Below are 23,788 nucleotides of genomic sequence, written 5' to 3'. Positions count from 1 at the left end.
CTCTCTCAGTAATGCCTTCAGCGCCTTGTTAGACAGCATTGGTTTCACTCAGAATGTAAATAAAGCGACTCACACTCACAAGAACACTCTGGATCTTGTCCTAACGTATGGAACAGAGATTAGTGACCTCATTGTCCTCCCTCAAAACCCTATATAGTCAGATAATTTCATAATTACATTTCAGTTTATTCTTAGAGATCATCCAGTCCCACAAAATAAAGTTATAATGAAAAGGACAATATCTGAAAAATCTATCTCAAAATTCAAGGAAATAATAGAGCCAATATTCAGTGACATGTCATGTGATCATGTCATGTGATCATGTCATGTGATCACGTAATGTGATCACGTCATGTGATCACGTCATGTGACCATGTCATGTCATGTGATCATGTCATGTGATCACGTCATGTGATCACATCATGTGATCACGTCATGTGATCAGGTCATTTGATCATGTCATGTGGTCATGTCATGTGATCATGTCATGTGATCACGTCATGTCATGTGATCATGTCATGTGATCATGTCATTTGATTATGTCATGTGATCATGTCATGTGATCAGGTCATGTGATCATATCATGTCATGTGATCACGTTATGTGGTCACATCATGTAATCACGTCATTTGATCACGTCATGTGATCACGTCATTTGATCACGTCATGTGATCACGTCATGTGATCACGTCATGTGATCACGTCATGTGACCATGTCATGTCATGTGATCATGTCATGTGATCATGTCATGTGATCATGGCATGTGATCACGGCATGTGATCACGTCATGTGATCACATCATGTGATCACGTCATGTGATCACATCATGTGATCACGTCATGTGATCACATCATGTGATCACGTCATGTGATCATGTCATGTCATGTGATCATGTCATGTGATCATGTCATGTGATCATGTCATGTAATCATGTGATGTCATGTGATCATGTCATGTGATCATGTCATGTGATTATGTCATGTCATGTGATTATGTCATGTGATCATGTCATGTGATCATGTCATGTAATCATGTCATGTCATGTGATCATGTCATGTCATGTGATCATGTCATGTGATCATGTCATGTGATCATGTCATGTGATTATGTCATGTGATTATGTCATGTGATTATGTCATGTGATTATGTCATGTGATCATGTCATGTGATCATGTCATGTGATTATGTCATGTCATGTGATCATGTCATGTGATCATGCATGTGATCATGTCATGTGATCACGTCATGTGGTCACGTCATGTGATCACGTCATGTGATCACGTCATTTGATCACGTCATGTGATCACGTCATGTGATCACGTCATGTGATCACGTCATGTGATCACGTCATTAATCACGTCATGTGGTCATGTCATGTGATCATGTCATGTGAACACGTCATGTGATCAAGTCATGCGATCATGTAATGTGACCATGTCATGTGATCACGTCATGTGATCATGTCATGTAATCATGTCATGTGACCTTGTCATGTCATGTGCTCATGTCATGTGATCATGTCATTTGATCACGTCATGTGATCACATCATGTGATCACGTCATGTGATCATGTCATTTGATCATGTCATGTGGTCATGTCATGTGATCATGTCATGTGATCACGTCATGTGATCAAGTCATGTCATGTGATCATGTCATGTGATCATGTCATGTGATCATGTCATGTGATCATGTCATGTGATCACGTCATATGATCACGTCATGTCATGTGATCATGTCATGTGATCATGTCATTTGATTATGTCATGTGATCATGTCATGTGATCATGTCATGTGATCAGGTCATTTGATCATGTCATGTGATCAGGTCATGTGATCACGTCATTAATCACGTCATGTGGTCATGTCATGTGATCATGTCATGTGAACACGTCATGTGATCAAGTCATGCGATCATGTAATGTGACCATGAGATGGGATCACGTCATGTGATCATGTCATGTAATCATGTCATGTGACCATGTCATGTCATGTGCTCATGTCATGTGATCATGTCATTTGATCACGTCATGTGATCACATCATGTGATCACGTCATGTGATCATGTCATTTGATCATGTCATGTGGTCATGTCATGTGATCATGTCATGTGATCACGTCATGTGATCAAGTCATGTCATGTGATCATGTCATGTGATCATGTCATGTGATCATGTCATGTCATCATGTCATGTCATCATGTCATGTGATCACGTCATATGATCACGTCATGTCATGTGATCATGTCATGTGATCATGTCATTTGATTATGTCATGTGATCATGTCATGTGATCAGGTCATTTGATCATGTCATGTGATCATGTCATTTGATCATGTCATGTGATCACGTCATGTCATGTGATCATGTCATGTGATCATGTCATTTGATCATGTCATGTGATCACGTCATGTCATGTGATCATGTCATGTGATCATGTCATGTGATCATGTCATATGATCACGTCATGTCATGTGATCATGTCATGTGATCATGTCATTTGATTATGTCATGTGATCATGTCATGTGATCAGGTCATGTGATCATATCATGTCATGTGATCACGTCATGTGGTCACATCATGTAATCACGTCATTTGATCACGTCATGTGATCACGTCATTTGATCACATCATGTGATCACGTCATGTGATCACGTCATGTGATCACGTCATGTGATCACGTCATGTGATCACGTCATGTGATCACGTCATGTGACCATGTCATGTCATGTGATCATGTCATGTGATCATGTCATGTGATCATGGCATGTGATCACGGCATGTGATCACGTCATGTGATCACATCATGTGATCACGTCATGTGATCATGTCATGTCATGTGATCATGTCATGTGATCATGTCATGTAATCATGTCATGTCATGTGATCATGTCATGTGATTATGTCATGTGATCATGTCATGTGATCATGTCATGTAATCATGTCATGTCATGTAATCATGTCATGTCATGTCATGTGATCATGTCATGTGATCATGTCATGTGATCATGTCATGTGATTATGTCATGTGATTATGTCATGTGATCATGTCATGTGATCATGTCATGTGATCATGTCATGTGATTATGTCATGTCATGTGATCATGTCATGTGATCATGTCATGTGATCATGTCATGTGATCACGTCATGTGGTCACGTCATGTGATCACGTCATATGATCACGTCATTTGATCATGTCATGTGATCACGTCATTTGATCATGTCATGTGATCACGTCATGTGATCACGTCATTAATCACGTCATGTGGTCATATCATGTGATCATGTCATGTGAACATGTCATGTGATCAAGTCATGCGATCATGTAATGTGACCATGTCATGTGATCACGTCATGTGATCATGTCATGTAATCATGTCATGTGACCATGTCATGTCATGTGCTCATGTCATGTGATCATGTCATTTGATCACGTCATGTGATCACATCATGTGATCACATCATGTGATCACGTCATGTGATCATGTCATTTGATCATGTCATGTGGTCATGTCATGTGATCACGTCATGTGATCAAGTCATGTCATGTGATCATGTCATGTGATCATGTCATGTGATCATGTCATGTGATCATGTCATGTGATCACGTCATATGATCACGTCATGTCATGTGATCATGTCATGTGATCATGTCATTTGATTATGTCATGTGATCATGTCATGTGATAAGGTCATTTGATCACGTCATGTGATCACATCATGTGATCACGTCATGTGATCATGTCATTTGATCATGTCATGTGGTCATGTCATGTGATCATGTCATGTGATCACGTCATGTGATCAAGTCATGTCATGTGATCATGTCATGTGATCATGTCATGTGATCATGTCATGTGATCATGTCATGTGATCATGTCATGTGATCACGTCATATGATCACGTCATGTCATGTGATCATGTCATGTGATCATGTCATTTGATTATGTCATGTGATCATGTCATGTGATCAGGTCATTTGATCATGTCATGTGATCATGTCATTTGATCATGTCATGTGATCACGTCATTTGATCATGTCATGTGATCACGTCATTTGATCACGTCATGTGATCACGTCATTTGATCATGTCATGTGATCACGTCATTTGATCACGTCATGTGATCACGTCATGTGATCACGTCATGTGATCACGTCATGTGGTCACGTCATGTGATCACGTCATTTGATCATGTCATGTGATCACGTCATTTGATCACGTCATGTGATCACGTCATGTGATCACGTCATGTGATCACGTCATGTGACCATGTCATGTCATGTGATCATGTCATGTGATCATGTCATGTGATCATGTCATGTGATCATGTCATGTGATCATGTCATGTAATAATGTCATGTCATGTGATCATGTCATTTGATCACGTCATGTGGAGTGATCAAATGACATGATCACAGAAGAGTGGGTCCAGCTCGCCTCAGACGGTCCCTCATCTGCCTGAAGAGTGGGTCCAGTTCCAGTCTCCCTCGTGTCCGTCTGTCCGTCTGTGAGAGTCGGATCTCTCCTTCACTGGAACTCCTCCAGGTTTCTACGCTTTTTTCCCAAAGAGGTCTTTTTGTAGTTTTTCCTGGCCGAGAAGGAGAGTCTAAAGACAGAGGACCCTGGGACATTGTCCCTCGCCACCACAGACATTGTCTGACTCCATCGCAACCACAGACATTGTTGATTCATTTCTCCCTGTGGCCCTCAGAGGCAACTGTTGTTGTGATTTTGGGCCTTACAAAAATAAATTGATTTGATTTGATTTGATGATTTGATTTGATGTGGTCACGTCATGTGATCACGTCATGTGATCACGTCATGTGATCACATCATTTGATCACGTCATGTGATCACGTCATGTGATCACGTCATGTGATCACGTCATGTGATCACGTCATGTGATCACGTCATGTGATCACATCATTTGATCACGTCATGTGATCACGTCATGTGATCACGTCATGTGATCACGTCATGTGATCACGTCATGTGATCACGTCATGTGATCACGGCATTAATCACGTCATGTCATGTGATGTGATCACGTCATGTCATGTGATGTGATCACTTCATGTGATCACGTCATGTGATCATGTCATTTGATCATGTCATGTGGTCATGTCATGTGATCATGTCATGTGGTCATGTCATGTGATCAAGTCATGCGATCATGTCATGTGATCAAGTCATGCGATCATGTCATGTGATCACGTCATGTAATCATGTCATGTTATCATGTCATGTCATGTGATCATGTCATGTCATGTGATCATGTCATGTGATCATGTCATGTCATGTGATCACGTCATGTGATCACGTCATTTGATTATGTCATGTGATCACGTCATGTGATCACGTCATGTGATCACGTCATTTGATCACGTCATGTGGTCACGTCATGTGATCACGTCATGTAATCACGTCATGTGGTCACGTCATGTGATCACGTCATGTGATCACGTCATGTGATCACGTCATGTGACCATGTCATGTAATCATGTCATGTGACCATGTCATGTCATGTGCTCATGTCATGTGATCATGTAATGTGACCATGTCATGTGATCACGTCATGTGATCATATCATGTAATCATGTCATGTGACCATGTCATGTCATGTGCTCATGTCATGTGATCATGTCATGTGATCACGTCATGTGATCACGTCATGTGATCAAGTCATGTCATGTGATCCTGTCATGTGATCATCTCATGTGATCATGTCATGTGATCATGTCATATCATCACGTCATGTCATGTGATCATGTCATGTGATCATGTCATTTGATTATGTCATGTGATCATGTCATGTGATCAGGTCATTTGATCATGTCATGTGATCATGTCATGTGATCACGTCATGTGATAACGTCATGTGATCACGTCATGTGATCACGTCATGTGGTCACGTCATGTGATCACGTCATTTGATCATGTCATGTGATCACGTCATGTGATCACGTCATGTGATCACGTCATGTGATCACGTCATGTGACCATGTCATGTCATGTGATCATGTCATGTCATGTGATCATGTCATGTGATCATGTCATGTGATCATGTCATGTGATCATGTCATGTAATCATGTCATGTGATGTGATTATGTCATGTGATCATGTCATGTCATGTGATCACGTCATGTGATCATGTCATTTGATCACGTCATGTGGTCACGTCATGTGATCACGTCATGTGATCACGGCATGTAATCACGTCATGTGATCACGTCATGTGATCACGGCATGTAATCACGTCATGTCATGTGATGTGATCACGTCATGTGATGTGATCACTTCATGTGATCACGTCATGCGATCACGTCATGTGATCATGTCATTTGATCATGTCATGTGGTCATGTCATGTGATCATGTCATGTGATCACGTCATGTTATCAAGTCATGTGATCATGTCATGTGATCAAGTCATGCGATCATGTCATGTGATCACGTCATGTGATCATGTCATGTAATCATGTCATGTTATCATGTCATGTCCTGTGATCATGTCATGTGATCATGGCATGTGATCATGTCATGTGATCATGTCATGTGATCACGTCATTTGATTATGTCATGTGATCATGTCAATTGATCACGTCATGTGATCACGTCATGTGATCACGTCATTTGATCACGTCATTTGATCACGTCATGTGGTCACGTCATGTGATCACGTCATGTGGTCACGTCATGTGATCACGTCATGTGATCATGTCATGTGATCACGTCATGTGACCATGTCATGTCATGTGACCATGTCATGTGATCATGTCATGTTATCATGTCATGTCATGTGATGACATCATGTGACCATGTCATGTCATGTGATCATGTCATGTGACCATGTCATGTCATGTGATCACGTCATGTGATCACGTCATGTGATCACGTCATGTGATCAGGTCATTTGATCATGTCATGTGGTCATGTCATGTGATCATGTCATGTGATCACGTCATGTGATCAAGTCATGTCATGTGATCATGTCATGTGATCATGTCATATGATCACGTCATGTCATGTGATCATGCCATGTGATCATGTCATTTGATTATGTCATGTGATCATGTCATGTGATCAGGTCATTTGATCATGTCATGTGATCATGTCATGTGATCACGTCATGTGATCATGTCATGTCATGTGATCACGTCATGTGGTCACATCACGTGATCACGTCATGTGGTCACATCATGTGATCACGTCATTTGATCACGTCATGTGATCACGTCATTTGATCACGTCATGTGATCACGGCATGTGATCACGTCATTTTACCATGTCATGTCATGTGATCATGTCATGTGATCATGTCATGTGATCATGTCATGTGATCATGGCATGTGATCACGGCATATGATCACGTCATGTGATCACGTCATGTGATCACGTCATGTGATCACGTCATGTGATCATGTTATGTCATGTAATCATGTCATGTCATGTCATGTGATCATGTCATGTGATCATGTCATGTGATCATGTCATGTGATCATGTCATGTGATCATGTCATGTAATCATGTCATGTCATGTGATCACGTCATGTGATCACGTCATATGATCACGTCATATGATCACGTCATTTGATCACGTCATGTGATCATGTCATGTGATCACGTCATGTGATCACGTCATGTGATCACGTCATGTGATCACGTCATGTGATCACGTCATTAATCACGTCATGTGATGTGATCACGTCATGTGATCACGTCATGTGATCACGTCATGTGATCATGTCATTTGATCATATCATGTGGTCATGTCATGTGATCATGTCATGTGAACACGTCCTGTGATCAAGTCATGTGATCATGTCATGTCATGTGATCATGTCATGTGATCATGTTATCATGTCATGTCATGTGATCATGTCATGTGATCATGTCATGTGGTCATATCATGTGATCATCTCATGTGATCATATCATGTGATCATGTCATGTGATCATGTCATGTGATTATGTCATGTCATGTGATCATGTCATGTGATCATGTCATGTGATTATGTCATGTCATGTGATCACGTCATGTGATCACGTCATGTGATCACGTCATGTGATCACGTCATGTGATCACGTCATGTGATCACGTCATGTGATCACGTCATGTGATCACGGCATGTGATCACATCATTTGATCACGTCATGTGATCACGTCATGTGATCACGTCATGTGATCACGTCATGTGATCACGTCATGTGATCACGTCATGTGATCACGGCATGTAATCACGTCATGTCATGTGATCATGTCATGTGATCATGTCATTTGATTATGTCATGTGATCATGTCATGTGATCTGGTCATTTGATCATGTCATGTGAACATGTCATGTGATCACGTCATGTGATAACGTCATGTGATCACGTCATGTGGTCACGTCATGTGATCACGTCATTTGATCATGTCATGTGATCACGTCATGTGATCACGTCATGTGATCACGTCATGTGATCACGTCATGTGACCATGTCATGTCATGTGATCATGTCATGTCATGTGATCATGTCATGTGATCATGTCATGTGATCATGTCATGTGATCATGTCATGTAATCATGTCATGTGATGTGATTATGTCATGTGATCATGTCATGTCATGTGATCACGTCATGTGATCATGTCATGTGATGTGATTATGTCATGTGATCATGTCATGTCATGTGATCACGTCATGTGATCATGTCATTTGATCACGTCATGTGGTCACGTCATGTGATCACGTCATGTGATCACGGCATGTAATCACGTCATGTGATCACGTCATGTGATCACGGCATGTAATCACGTCATGTCATGTGATGTGATCACGTCATGTGATGTGATCACTTCATGTGATCACGTCATGCGATCACGTCATGTGATCATGTCATTTGATCATGTCATGTGGTCATGTCATGTGATCATGTCATGTGATCACGTCATGTTATCAAGTCATGTGATCATGTCATGTGATCAAGTCATGCGATCATGTCATGTGATCACGTCATGTGATCATGTCATGTTATCATGTCATGTCATGTGATCATGTCATGTGATCATGTCATGTGATCATGTCATGTGATCATGTCATGTGATCACGTCATTTGATTATGTCATGTGATCATGTCAATTGATCACGTCATGTGATCACGTCATGTGATCACGTCATTTGATCACGTCATTTGATCACGTCATGTGGTCACGTCATGTGATCACGTCATGTGATCATGTCATGTGATCACGTCATGTGACCATGTCATGTCATGTGACCATGTCATGTGATCATGTCATGTTATCATGTCATGTCATGTGATCACATCATGTGACCATGTCATGTCATGTGATCATGTCATGTGACCATGTCATGTCATGTGATCATGTCATGTGCTCACGTCATGTGATCACATCACGTCATGTGATCACGTCATGTGATAACGTCATGTGATAACGTCATGTGATCAGGTCATTTGATCATGTCATGTGGTCATGTCATGTGATCATGTCATGTGATCACGTCATGTGATCAAGTCATGTCATGTGATCATGTCATGTGATCATGTCATATGATCACGTCATGTCATGTGATCATGCCATGTGATCATGTCATTTGATTATGTCATGTGATCATGTCATGTGATCAGGTCATTTGATCATGTCATGTGATCATGTCATGTGATCACGTCATGTGATCATGTCATGTCATGTGATCACGTCATGTGGTCACATCACGTGATCACGTCATGTGGTCACATCATGTGATCACGTCATTTGATCACGTCATGTGATCACGTCATTTGATCACGTCATGTGATCACGTCATGTGATCACGTCATGTGATCACGTCATGTGATCACGTCATTTTACCATGTCATGTCATGTGATCATGTCATGTGATCATGTCATGTGATCATGTCATGTGATCATGGCATGTGATCACGGCATATGATCACGTCATGTGATCACGTCATGTGATCACGTCATGTGATCACGTCATGTGATCATGTTATGTCATGTAATCATGTCATGTCATGTCATGTGATCATGTCATGTGATCATGTCATGTGATCATGTCATGTGATCATGTCATGTAATCATGTCATGTCATGTGATCACGTCATGTGATCACGTCATATGATCACGTCATATGATCACGTCATTTGATCACGTCATGTGATCATGTCATGTGATCACGTCATGTGATCACGTCATGTGATCACGTCATGTGATCACGTCATGTGATCACGTCATTAATCACGTCATGTGATGTGATCACGTCATGTGATCACGTCATGTGATCACGTCATGTGATCATGTCATTTGATCATGTCATGTGGTCATGTCATGTGATCATGTCATGTGAACACGTCCTGTGATCAAGTCATGTGATCATGTCATGTCATGTGATCATGTCATGTGATCATGTTATCATGTCATGTCATGTGATCATATCATGTGATCATCTCATGTGATCATATCATGTGATCATGTCATGTGATCATGTCATGTGATTATGTCATGTCATGTGATCATGTCATGTGATCATGTCATGTGATTATGTCATGTCATGTGATCACGTCATGTGATCACGTAATGTGATCACGTCATTTGATTATGTCATGTGATCACGTCATGTGATCACGTCATGTGATCACGTCATTTGATCACGTCATGTGGTCACGTCATGTGATCACGTCATGTAATCACGTCATGTGGTCACGTCATGTGATCACGTCATGTGATCACGTCATGTGATCACGTCATGTGACCATGTCATGTAATCATGTCATGTGACCATGTCATGTCATGTGCTCATGTCATGTGATCATGTAATGTGACCATGTCATGTGATCACGTCATGTGATCATATCATGTAATCATGTCATGTGACCATGTCATGTCATGTGCTCATGTCATGTGATCATGTCATGTGATCACGTCATGTGATCACGTCATGTGATCACGTCATGTGATCAAGTCATGTCATGTGATCCTGTCATGTGATCATCTCATGTGATCATGTCATGTGATCATGTCATATCATCACGTCATGTCATGTGATCATGTCATGTGATCATGTCATTTGATTATGTCATGTGATCATGTCATGTGATCAGGTCATTTGATCATGTCATGTGATCATGTCATGTGATCACGTCATGTGATAACGTCATGTGATCACGTCATGTGATCACGTCATGTGGTCACGTCATGTGATCACGTCATTTGATCATGTCATGTGATCACGTCATGTGATCACGTCATGTGATCACGTCATGTGATCACGTCATGTGACCATGTCATGTCATGTGATCATGTCATGTCATGTGATCATGTCATGTGATCATGTCATGTGATCATGTCATGTGATCATGTCATGTAATCATGTCATGTGATGTGATTATGTCATGTGATCATGTCATGTCATGTGATCACGTCATGTGATCATGTCATTTGATCACGTCATGTGGTCACGTCATGTGATCACGTCATGTGATCACGGCATGTAATCACGTCATGTGATCACGTCATGTGATCACGGCATGTAATCACGTCATGTCATGTGATGTGATCACGTCATGTGATGTGATCACTTCATGTGATCACGTCATGCGATCACGTCATGTGATCATGTCATTTGATCATGTCATGTGGTCATGTCATGTGATCATGTCATGTGATCACGTCATGTTATCAAGTCATGTGATCATGTCATGTGATCAAGTCATGCGATCATGTCATGTGATCACGTCATGTGATCATGTCATGTAATCATGTCATGTTATCATGTCATGTCCTGTGATCATGTCATGTGATCATGGCATGTGATCATGTCATGTGATCATGTCATGTGATCACGTCATTTGATTATGTCATGTGATCATGTCAATTGATCACGTCATGTGATCACGTCATGTGATCACGTCATTTGATCACGTCATTTGATCACGTCATGTGGTCACGTCATGTGATCACGTCATGTGGTCACGTCATGTGATCACGTCATGTGATCATGTCATGTGATCACGTCATGTGACCATGTCATGTCATGTGACCATGTCATGTGATCATGTCATGTTATCATGTCATGTCATGTGATGACATCATGTGACCATGTCATGTCATGTGATCATGTCATGTGACCATGTCATGTCATGTGATCACGTCATGTGATCACGTCATGTGATCACGTCATGTGATCAGGTCATTTGATCATGTCATGTGGTCATGTCATGTGATCATGTCATGTGATCACGTCATGTGATCAAGTCATGTCATGTGATCATGTCATGTGATCATGTCATATGATCACGTCATGTCATGTGATCATGCCATGTGATCATGTCATTTGATTATGTCATGTGATCATGTCATGTGATCAGGTCATTTGATCATGTCATGTGATCATGTCATGTGATCACGTCATGTGATCATGTCATGTCATGTGATCACGTCATGTGGTCACATCACGTGATCACGTCATGTGGTCACATCATGTGATCACGTCATTTGATCACGTCATGTGATCACGTCATTTGATCACGTCATGTGATCACGGCATGTGATCACGTCATTTTACCATGTCATGTCATGTGATCATGTCATGTGATCATGTCATGTGATCATGTCATGTGATCATGGCATGTGATCACGGCATATGATCACGTCATGTGATCACGTCATGTGATCACGTCATGTGATCACGTCATGTGATCATGTTATGTCATGTAATCATGTCATGTCATGTCATGTGATCATGTCATGTGATCATGTCATGTGATCATGTCATGTGATCATGTCATGTGATCATGTCATGTAATCATGTCATGTCATGTGATCACGTCATGTGATCACGTCATATGATCACGTCATATGATCACGTCATTTGATCACGTCATGTGATCATGTCATGTGATCACGTCATGTGATCACGTCATGTGATCACGTCATGTGATCACGTCATGTGATCACGTCATTAATCACGTCATGTGATGTGATCACGTCATGTGATCACGTCATGTGATCACGTCATGTGATCATGTCATTTGATCAAATCATGTGGTCATGTCATGTGATCATGTCATGTGAACACGTCCTGTGATCAAGTCATGTGATCATGTCATGTCATGTGATCATGTCATGTGATCATGTTATCATGTCATGTCATGTGATCATGTCATGTGATCATGTCATGTGGTCATATCATGTGATCATCTCATGTGATCATATCATGTGATCATGTCATGTGATCATGTCATGTGATTATGTCATGTCATGTGATCATGTCATGTGATCATGTCATGTGATTATGTCATGTCATGTGATCACGTCATGTGATCACGTCATGTGATCACGTCATGTGATCACGTCATGTGATCACGTCATGTGATCACGTCATGTGATCACGTCATGTGATCACGGCATGTGATCACATCATTTGATCACGTCATGTGATCACGTCATGTGATCACGTCATGTGATCACGTCATGTGATCACGTCATGTGATCACGTCATGTGATCACGGCATGTAATCACGTCATGTCATGTGATCATGTCATGTGATCATGTCATTTGATTATGTCATGTGATCATGTCATGTGATCTGGTCATTTGATCATGTCATGTGAACATGTCATGTGATCACGTCATGTGATAACGTCATGTGATCACGTCATGTGGTCACGTCATGTGATCACGTCATTTGATCATGTCATGTGATCACGTCATGTGATCACGTCATGTGATCACGTCATGTGATCACGTCATGTGACCATGTCATGTCATGTGATCATGTCATGTCATGTGATCATGTCATGTGATCATGTCATGTGATCATGTCATGTGATCATGTCATGTAATCATGTCATGTGATGTGATTATGTCATGTGATCATGTCATGTCATGTGATCACGTCATGTGATCATGTCATGTGATGTGATTATGTCATGTGATCATGTCATGTCATGTGATCACGTCATGTGATCATGTCATTTGATCACGTCATGTGGTCACGTCATGTGATCACGTCATGTGATCACGGCATGTAATCACGTCATGTGATCACGTCATGTGATCACGGCATGTAATCACGTCATGTCATGTGATGTGATCACGTCATGTGATGTGATCACTTCATGTGATCACGTCATGCGATCACGTCATGTGATCATGTCATTTGATCATGTCATGTGGTCATGTCATGTGATCATGTCATGTGATCACGTCATGTTATCAAGTCATGTGATCATGTCATGTGATCAAGTCATGCGATCATGTCATGTGATCACGTCATGTGATCATGTCATGTTATCATGTCATGTCATGTGATCATGTCATGTGATCATGTCATGTGATCATGTCATGTGATCATGTCATGTGATCACGTCATTTGATTATGTCATGTGATCATGTCAATTGATCACGTCATGTGATCACGTCATGTGATCACGTCATTTGATCACGTCATTTGATCACGTCATGTGGTCACGTCATGTGATCACGTCATGTGATCATGTCATGTGATCACGTCATGTGACCATGTCATGTCATGTGACCATGTCATGTGATCATGTCATGTTATCATGTCATGTCATGTGATCACATCATGTGACCATGTCATGTCATGTGATCATGTCATGTGACCATGTCATGTCATGTGATCATGTCATGTGCTCACGTCATGTGATCACATCACGTCATGTGATCACGTCATGTGATAACGTCATGTGATAACGTCATGTGATCAGGTCATTTGATCATGTCATGTGGTCATGTCATGTGATCATGTCATGTGATCACGTCATGTGATCAAGTCATGTCATGTGATCATGTCATGTGATCATGTCATATGATCACGTCATGTCATGTGATCATGCCATGTGATCATGTCATTTGATTATGTCATGTGATCATGTCATGTGATCAGGTCATTTGATCATGTCATGTGATCATGTCATGTGATCACGTCATGTGATCATGTCATGTCATGTGATCACGTCATGTGGTCACATCACGTGATCACGTCATGTGGTCACATCATGTGATCACGTCATTTGATCACGTCATGTGATCACGTCATTTGATCACGTCATGTGATCACGTCATGTGATCACGTCATGTGATCACGTCATGTGATCACGTCATTTTACCATGTCATGTCATGTGATCATGTCATGTGATCATGTCATGTGATCATGTCATGTGATCATGGCATGTGATCACGGCATATGATCACGTCATGTGATCACGTCATGTGATCACGTCATGTGATCACGTCATGTGATCATGTTATGTCATGTAATCATGTCATGTCATGTCATGTGATCATGTCATGTGATCATGTCATGTGATCATGTCATGTGATCATGTCATGTAATCATGTCATGTCATGTGATCACGTCATGTGATCACGTCATATGATCACGTCATATGATCACGTCATTTGATCACGTCATGTGATCATGTCATGTGATCACGTCATGTGATCACGTCATGTGATCACGTCATGTGATCACGTCATGTGATCACGTCATTAATCACGTCATGTGATGTGATCACGTCATGTGATCACGTCATGTGATCACGTCATGTGATCATGTCATTTGATCATGTCATGTGGTCATGTCATGTGATCATGTCATGTGAACACGTCCTGTGATCAAGTCATGTGATCATGTCATGTCATGTGATCATGTCATGTGATCATGTTATCATGTCATGTCATGTGATCATATCATGTGATCATCTCATGTGATCATATCATGTGATCATGTCATGTGATCATGTCATGTGATTATGTCATGTCATGTGATCATGTCATGTGATCATGTCATGTGATTATGTCATGTCATGTGATCACGTCATGTGATCACGTAATGTGATCACGGCATGTAATCACGTCATGTCATGTGATGTGATCACGTCATGTCATGTGATGTGATCACTTCATGTGATCACGTCATGCGATCACGTCATGTGATCATGTCATTTGATCATGTCATGTGGTCATGTCATGTGATCATGTCATGTGGTCATGTCATGTGATCAAGTCATGCGATCATGTCATGTGATCAAGTCATGCGATCATGTCATGTGATCACGTCATGTAATCATGTCATGTTATCATGTCATGTGATCATGTCATGTCATGTGATCATGTCATGTGATCATGTCATGTCATGTGATCACGTCATGTGATCACGTCATTTGATTATGTCATGTGATCACGTCATGTGATCACGTCATGTGATCACGTCATTTGATCACGTCATGTGGTCACGTCATGTGATCACGTCATGTGATCACGTCATGTGGTCACGTCATGTGATCACGTCATGTGATCACGTCATGTGATCACGTCATGTGACCATGTCATGTAATCATGTCATGTGACCATGTCATGTCATGTGCTCATGTCATGTGATCATGTAATGTGACCATGTCATGTGATCACGTCATGTGATCATATCATGTAATCATGTCATGTGACCATGTCATGTCATGTGCTCATGTCATGTGATCATGTCATGTGATCACGTCATGTGATCACGTCATGTGATCACGTCATGTGATCAAGTCATGTCATGTGATCCTGTCATGTGATCCTGTCATGTGATCATCTCATGTGATCATGTCATGTGATCACGTCATATCATCACGTCATGTCATGTGATCATGTCATGTGATCATGTCATTTGATTATGTCATGTGATCATGTCATGTGATCAGGTCATTTGATCATGTCATGTGATCATGTCATGTGATCACGTCATGTGATAACGTCATGTGATCACGTCATGTGGTCACGTCATGTGATCACGTCATTTGATCATGTCATGTGATCACGTCATGTGATCACGTCATGTGATCACGTCATGTGATCACGTCATGTGACCATGTCATGTCATGTGATCATGTCATGTCATGTGATCATGTCATGTGATCATGTCATGTGATCATGTCATGTGATCATGTCATGTGATCATGTCATGTAATCATGTCATGTGATGTGATTATGTCATGTGATCATGTCATGTCATGTGATCACGTCATGTGATCATGTCATTTGATCACGTCATGTGGTCACGTCATGTGATCACGTCATGTGATCACGGCATGTAATCACGTCATGTGATCACGTCATGTGATCACGGCATGTAATCACGTCATGTCATGTGATGTGATCACGTCATGTGATGTGATCACTTCATGTGATCACGTCATGCGATCACGTCATGTGATCATGTCATTTGATCATGTCATGTGGTCATGTCATGTGATCATGTCATGTGATCACGTCATGTTATCAAGTCATGTGATCATGTCATGTGATCAAGTCATGCGATCATGTCATGTGATCACGTCATGTGATCATGTCATGTAATCATGTCATGTTATCATGTCATGTCATGTGATCATGTCATGTGATCATGTCATGTCATGTGATCATGTCATGTGATCACGTCATTTGATTATGTCATGTGATCATGTCAATTGATCATGTCATGTGATCACGTCATTTGATCACGTCATGTGGTCACGTCATGTGATCACGTCATGTGATCACGTCATGTGGTCACGTCATGTGATCACGTCATGTGATCACGTCATGTGATCACGTCATGTGACCATGTCATGTAATCATGTCATGTGACCATGTCATGTCATGTGCTCATGTCATGTGATCATGTAATGTGACCATGTCATGTGATCACGTCATGTGATCATATCATGTAATCATGTCATGTGACCATGTCATGTCATGTGCTCATGTCATGTGATCATGTCATGTGATCACGTCATGTGATCACGTCATGTGATCACGTCATGTGATCAAGTCTTGTCATGTGATCCTGTCATGTGATCATCTCATGTGATCATGTCATGTGATCACGTCATATCATCACGTCATGTCATGTGATCATGTCATGTGATCATGTCATTTGATTATGTCATGTGATCATGTCATGTGATCAGGTCATTTGATCATGTCATGTGATCATGTCATGTGATCACGTCATGTGATAACGTCATGTGATCACGTCATGTGGTCACGTCATGTGATCACGTCATTTGATCATGTCATGTGATCACGTCATGTGATCACGTCATGTGACCATGTCATGTCATGTGATCATGTCATGTCATGTGATCATGTCATGTGATCATGTCATGTGATCATGTCATGTGATCATGTCATGTGATCATGTCATGTAATCATGTCATGTGATGTGATTATGTCATGTGATCATGTCATGTCATGTGATCACGTCATGTGATCATGTCATTTGATCACGTCATGTGGTCACGTCATGTGATCACGTCATGTGATCACGGCATGTAATCACGTCATGTGATCACGTCATGTGATCACGGCATGTAATCACGTCATGTCATGTGATGTGATCACGTCATGTGATGTGATCACTTCATGTGATCACGTCATGCGATCACGTCATGTGATCATGTCATTTGATCATGTCATGTGGTCATGTCATGTGATCATGTCATGTGATCACGTCATGTTATCAAGTCATGTGATCATGTCATGTGATCAAGTCATGCGATCATGTCATGTGATCACGTCATGTGATCATGTCATGTAATCATGTCATGTTATCATGTCATGTCATGTGATCATGTCATGTGATCATGTCATGTGATCATGTCATGTGATCACGTCATTTGATTATGTCATGTGATCATGTCAATTGATCACGTCATGTGATCACGTCATGTGATCACGTCATTTGATCACGTCATTTGATCACGTCATGTGGTCACGTCATGTGATCACGTCATGTGGTCACGTCATGTGATCACGTCATGTGATCATGTCATGTGATCACGTCATGTGACCATGTCATGTCATGTGACCATGTCATGTGATCATGTCATGTTATCATGTCATGTCATGTGATCACATCATGTGACCATGTCATGTCATGTGATCATGTCATGTGACCATGTCATGTCATGTGATCATGTCATGTGCTCACGTCATGTGATCACGTCATGTGATCACATCACGTCATGTGATCACGTCATGTGATAACGTCATGTGATCAGGTCATTTGATCATGTCATGTGGTCATGTCATGTGATCATGTCATGTGATCACGTCATGTGATCAAGTCATGTCATGTGATCATGTCATGTGATCATGTCATATGATCACGTCATGTCATGTGATCATGCCATGTGATCATGTCATTTGATTATGTCATGTGATCATGTCATGTGATCAGGTCATTTGATCATGTCATGTGATCATGTCATGTGATCACGTCATGTGATCATGTCATGTCATGTCATCACGTCATGTGGTCACATCACGTGATCACGTCATGTGGTCACATCATGTGATCACGTCATTTGATCACGTCATGTGATCACGTCATGTGATCACGTCATGTGATCACGTCATGTGATCACGTCATGTGATCACGTCATGTGATCACGTCATTTTACCATGTCATGTCATGTGATCATGTCATGTGATCATGTCATGTGATCATGTCATGTGATCATGGCATGTGATCACGGCATATGATCACGTCATGTGATCACGTCATGTGATCACGTCATGTGATCACGTCATGTGATCATGTTATGTCATGTAATCATGTCATGTCATGTCATGTGATCATGTCATGTGATCATGTCATGTGATCATGTCATGTGATCATGTCATGTAATCATGTCATGTCATGTGATCACGTCATGTGATCACGTCATATGATCACGTCATATGATCACGTCATTTGATCACGTCATGTGATCATGTCATGTGATCACGTCATGTGATCACGTCATGTGATCACGTCATGTGATCACGTCATGTGATCACGTCATTAATCACGTCATGTGATGTGATCACGTCATGTGATCACGTCATGTGATCACGTCATGTGATCATGTCATTTGATCATGTCATGTGGTCATGTCATGTGATCATGTCATGTGAACACGTCCTGTGATCAAGTCATGTGATCATGTCATGTCATGTGATCATGTCATGTGATCATGTTATCATGTCATGTCATGTGATCATGTCATGTGATCATGTCATGTGGTCATATCATGTGATCATGTGATCATCTCATGTGATCATATCATGTGATCATGTCATGTGATCATGTCATGTGATTATGTCATGTCATGTGATCATGTCATGTGATCATGTCATGTGATTATGTCATGTCATGTGATCACGTCATGTGATCACGTCATGTGATCACGTCATGTGATCACGTCATGTGATCACGTCATGTGATAACGTCATGTGATAACGTCATGTGATCACGTCATGTGATCACGTCATGTGATCGCGTCATGTGATCCTGCTGAGAACAGCTCTAGTCCAGTTTAAGTGATCAATTTGTCGACCATGATTTCTCTGAAGTCTGCTCTTGACGTTGCAGCTCCGTTAAAACTGAAGGTCATTAGGCCAAAGCGCCTCCCCATGGTACAACTAAGAACTGCGTTCACATAAACAAAGTTAGAAAGTTAGAGGGATTATTTCGTCGCTCTCACACAGAAGAATCCCTAAAAGCATGGAAAAGTTGCCTGCTGTCCTGTCAGCAGCTCTGTGTAAGGCCCAAACCAGATATTATTCAAATCTAATAGAAGTCAACAAAAGTAACACTAAATTCCTTTTCAGCACTGTAGCCATGGTAACACACTGTTACAGCAGTAGAGCCCTCACTCCCATCTTCTCTCAGCTCTGATGATTTCCTCCTATTTTTTAACAATAAAATAAAAACAATCAGAGATAAATTAGATGAAATTACCCCCGCTATTAGCCCTGAACGAGCCCAAACTGTAAATCTAACGTCTCATATAAATCCACCTGTAAACTTAGAAAGGTTCAGCTGTTGATCAAGAGAGAGAACTTCAGCCCTTATGTCCTCTAAAAGCTCAACTTGTGTCCTAGACCCCATTCCAAGCTCTCAAAGACATTCTCCCCCTAATTATAGACCCTATTCTTAATATAATAAATACTTCAGTAGAAAGTGTTTATGTTCCACATCCTTCAAACATGACGTCATTAAACCTCTTCTGAAAAAGCCTAATCTAGATCCCGACCTATTGGTAAACTACAGACCTATTTATAATCTTCCCTTTGTCTCTAAAATCCTTGAAAAAGTTGTAGTAAAACAGCTTTGTCGCCACCTGCAGGACAATCACTTATTTGAAGTTTTCCAGTCAGGGTTCAGAGCCCACCACAGCAGGGTTCAGAGCCCTCCACAGCAGGGTTCAGAGCCCACCGCAGCAGGGTTCAGAGCCCACCGCAGCAGGGTTCAGAGCCCACCACAGCACTGAAACTGCACTAGTTAAAGTCACAAATGATTTGTTATTAGCCGCTGACGATGGACTGGTCTCAATCCTGGTTCTGACCTCAGCGTTTGACCATCGACCACAACATTCTACTGCAGAGGTTAGAATGTGATGTAGGTGTCAGAGGCCCCGCCCTCAGAGGCCCCGCCCTCAGAGGCCCCGCCCTCATCTGGTTTAAATCCTATTTATCTGATTGGTACCAATTTGTTAATGTAAACCAGAGCTCCTCCCCTGCTCTAAAGTAATTTACGGTGTGCCACAGGGATCAGTACTCGGTCCAATTCTGTTTACTCTTTACATGCTGCCGTTAGGTCACATGATCAGGTCACATGGCATTAACTTCCACTGCTCTGCAGACGACACTCAGCTGTATTTATCAATGAAACCTGATCAGAGCGATCAAGTAGACTGACTTAGTGCTTGTGTGAAGGAGATAAAAACCTGGATGACACTAAACTACCTGCTTCTTAACCCTGAAAAAACCGAGGTCATTGTGCTGGCCCTAAGCATCTACGAGACGCTCTATCTGAGCAGATAGTCACACTGGACAATGTCAGTGTAGCCTCCAGTTCTACTGTAAAAAACCTTGGAGTCTTATTTGACCAGGAGCTCTCATTTAAAGCTCATATAAATCAAGCTTGTAAAACAGCCTATTTCCATTTGCGCAACAAGAGCCAAAATCAGAAGAATCCTGCCTAAAAGTGATGCCGAAAAACTTATCCATGCATTTGTAACGACTAGATTAGACTACTGTAACTCCTGCTCACAGCAGGTCCTAAAAGCTCCATAAAAAACTTTCAACTGGTTCAAAATGCAGCAGCAAGATTACTAACAGGAACAAAAAGAAGAGAGCACATTACGCCGGTGCTGGAGTCTCTTCACTGGCTCCCCGTCGAGTCTAGAATCAAATTCAAAATTCTACTCTTGACCTACAAAGACATAAATGACATGGCCCCTCCCACCTCAAAGATGCTATAGAACCATATCATCCAAACAGAGCTCTTCACTCTCAGAATGCCGGCCTTCTGGTGGTGCCAAGAGTCTCTAAAAGTATTGTAGGAGGTAGAGCGTTTAGCTCCCAAGCTCCTGTGTTATGGAATCAGCTCCCGACCCATGTTAAATATGCTGACACAGTCTCTTCATTTAAGTCCAGGCTTAAAACGTTCCTCTTCAAAATGACTTATGGTCAGAGTAGTTATGAACAGAAATACAAACCCACAGCTTCAGCTCCGCTGCCCTAGCAGCAACTGTGCTGGGGGAAGTATGACACCTTGAGCTCTGTCCTCTTCTTTTGACTTATTCTATCAAACAATATTTATTTTTTAATTCCACTTGCAAACTGTTCACCGCCTTCTTTTTCTTTCTCTCACTCCTGAGGACCTGTGGACCCAGATGTCCCTCTCCTGGTGAAGTGTCCCTGCCCCGTGTGGACGGCCCCTCATCTGCCTGAAGAGTGGGTCCAGCTCCAGTCTCCCTCACGTCTGTGAGAGTCGGATCTCTCCTTCACTGGAACTCCTCCAGGTTTCTACGCTTTTTTCCCAAAGAGGTTTCTTTGTAGTTTTTCCTGGCCGAGAAGGAGAGTCTAAGGACAGAGGACCCTGGGACATCGTCCCTCGCCACCACAGACATTGTTGATTCGGCCTCAGAGGCGACTGTTGTTGTGATTTTGGGCCTTACAAAAATAAATTTAATTGATTTGATGTATTACAATCAAATACGTGTGATTAAATATAGTGTGTAACCTTCCAGGCGCCTTCAAAACACACGACAAAATACACATTTGTAAATCCATAATTCAAGGATTTCACTTTGATTTGTTCCATAATTAAGAATCTTTTTCATGATTGAGAAAAACTGGTGATTAGCTCCTAATCCTTACTTAAAATACATTTAAATCAAAAAGCTAAATACATTACATACATACACAAAAATTATGATAGCTGTGTTTTTTGGATGACTTTTTATGAGTTTATGTTACACAAAAAAACGGTTGTGAAATACTAATGAAATAATAAATACAACAAAAGCCGGTGTAGTTAGGCTCAGGTCTGTGAATGCATTTTCAGGGCTAATCATCTTTTTGAGCACGAGAAACATGCACTGTAAAACCCGCACTGTAAAACCAACACTGTAAAACCCGCACTGTAAAACCAACACTGTAAAACCCGCACTGTAAAACCAACACTGTAAAACCCACACTGTCAAACCAGCACTGTAAAACCAGCACTGTAAAACCCACACTGTAAAACCAGCACTGTAAAACCAGCACTGTAAAACTCGCATTGTAAAACCAACACTGTAAAACCCACACTGTAAAACCAGCACTGTAAAACCCACACTGTAAAACCCACACTGTAAAACCAGCACTGTAAAACACGCACTGTAAAACCCACACTGTAAAACCAACACTGTAAAACCAGCACTGTAAAACACGCACTGTAAAACCAGCACTGTAAA

The 23,788-nt window shown here is 41.3% G+C and overlaps 1 protein-coding gene across 1 annotated transcript in view; it reads right to left on the bottom strand.

Annotated features, from left to right (window-relative positions):
• LOC140380757 (uncharacterized) overlaps positions 1-23,788 on the bottom strand; it is a 50,526-nt gene that overhangs the window by 8,859 nt on the left and 17,879 nt on the right. The window lies entirely within an intron of this gene.

Source organism: Eucyclogobius newberryi, unplaced genomic scaffold (genome assembly GCF_026437365.1).
Source record: "Eucyclogobius newberryi isolate DKJ021-1_F unplaced genomic scaffold, fEucNew1.0.hap1 SCAF_5, whole genome shotgun sequence".
NCBI lineage: Eukaryota > Metazoa > Chordata > Actinopteri > Gobiiformes > Gobiidae > Eucyclogobius > Eucyclogobius newberryi.
Note: the sequence above shows the minus strand (reverse complement) of the source record. Positions and strands in the feature narration are given on the sequence as shown.